This window comes from Sinocyclocheilus rhinocerous, unplaced genomic scaffold (genome assembly GCF_001515625.1).
Source record: "Sinocyclocheilus rhinocerous isolate Xijiao unplaced genomic scaffold, SAMN03320098_v1.1 scaffold441, whole genome shotgun sequence".
In the NCBI taxonomy this organism is placed as follows: domain Eukaryota; kingdom Metazoa; phylum Chordata; class Actinopteri; order Cypriniformes; family Cyprinidae; genus Sinocyclocheilus; species Sinocyclocheilus rhinocerous.
In genome coordinates, this window is record NW_015640440.1 from 17,546 (window position 1) to 19,124 (window position 1,579).

The following is a 1,579-nucleotide window of genomic DNA, read 5'->3' on the forward strand; positions in this document are numbered from 1 at the left end:
CTGTTTACAGGGTGATGCGGAGGAGACGAATTGTTGAATAAAGTCGTTATTTTTTTTTCTTTTGCACACAAAAAGTACTCTCGTAGCTTCGTAAAATTACGGTTGAACCCCTGATTATTTTACAGATCTGCTTGCTACGTCTCTGGACTTGGGAACATTTCAGTTGCGTTGCTGTCTATGCAGGGTCTGAGAGCTCTCAGATTCCATCAAAAATATCTTAATTTGTGTTCCGAAGATGAACGAATGTCTTACGAGTTTGAAACGACATGAGGGTGAGTAATTAATGACAGAATTTTCATTTTTGGGTGAACTATCCCTTTAAAATTCTCTCACCCTCATCTTCATGGGAACAGATCTGAAAAATTTTGCATTCCATCACTTGCTCAGCAATGGATGTTCTGCAGTGAATGGGTGCCGTCAGAATGAGAGTCCAAACAGCTGATAAAAACATCACAATAATCCACAGCACTGCAGTCCATCAGTTTGAACATCTTGTTAAGTGAAAAGCTGCATGTTTGTAAAGAAACAAAACAAATCCATCAAGATGTTTTAACTTTAAATCCCCTGTTGTCCTCTCACATCAAAATCCAACAAAATACTTGTTTTGCGCCGTGCTTGTGTTTGAAACAGTGCTACATCTGTGCATATTTCTCTCCTGATTCATATGAGATGACTTTTTCACTGGAGAAAGCAATGCTATGGATAAAAGACCCATATTTTGTCCAGAAGCAACGAGTTGGTGTTAAAAACATCTTGATGATGGATTTGTTTCTTACAAACACACAGCTTTTCACTTCACAAGATGTTAATTGATGGACTGGAGTCATGTGGGTTAATAGGGGATTATTTGTGATGATATAATATATCACTTCAGAGTGGTATTTATGTCTAAGCACATCCCATCATTCATCGCGATAGGAACTCACGAAGCTCAATATCGTGAGATGTCGAGAAAAACTTTCCAGTTTAAGTTAAATTAATTAGATATTACATATAATTTGGTAGTAAAATGTTGCAAATTTTTTTGGTGTAGAGTACGCATATTTTATAAAAAAAAATAGTATCTACAAACAAAATCTTAAAAGTTTTGTAAATAGGCTTGTGAAACACGACTTGAGCTGGTTTTGTGAGATTCACCAATAAAACACTTGGACTTTGAAGCCACTAAATCAAGCAGCCAATACTCCTCTATAGCTAGTCCAAAGGAAACGGAGGGGGTGAGGAGAAACAGATACAAATTTGAGCTACAGAAAAAAGAGGGAAGAGGAAGTCTCCTCACTCATCTATTTTTGGCATGTTTACCTTCCTCCCCTTAGGGCTGAGGATTGATTGATTAAATTTCCATGACTTTTGAGACAATATTCATGACCTAATGTTCCATTATTTTACAAGTATACGTGTAGAAGCAATATAAAAATCTATGTTGAAATTTATCATGGATGCAGGGATCCAACTCGTATTTGTCCGTCTAAAAAAATGCGCTGAGTATGCATTCTGTGTGAATGGCTTGTTTTCGGTTTTAACCTAATCAAGATCTTCTCCGCATTGAGCTTCTATATTTCTCTAATATTTTGAATGA

General features: G+C 36.5%; 1 protein-coding gene across 1 annotated transcript in view; it reads right to left on the bottom strand.

The window, feature by feature from the left end:
* Window positions 1-1,579, bottom strand: part of LOC107752703 (probable helicase with zinc finger domain) — a gene marked incomplete at its 3' end in the record, with an annotated part of 66,461 nt that overhangs the window by 17,539 nt on the left and 47,343 nt on the right. The gene's annotated exons all lie outside the window — the stretch shown is intronic.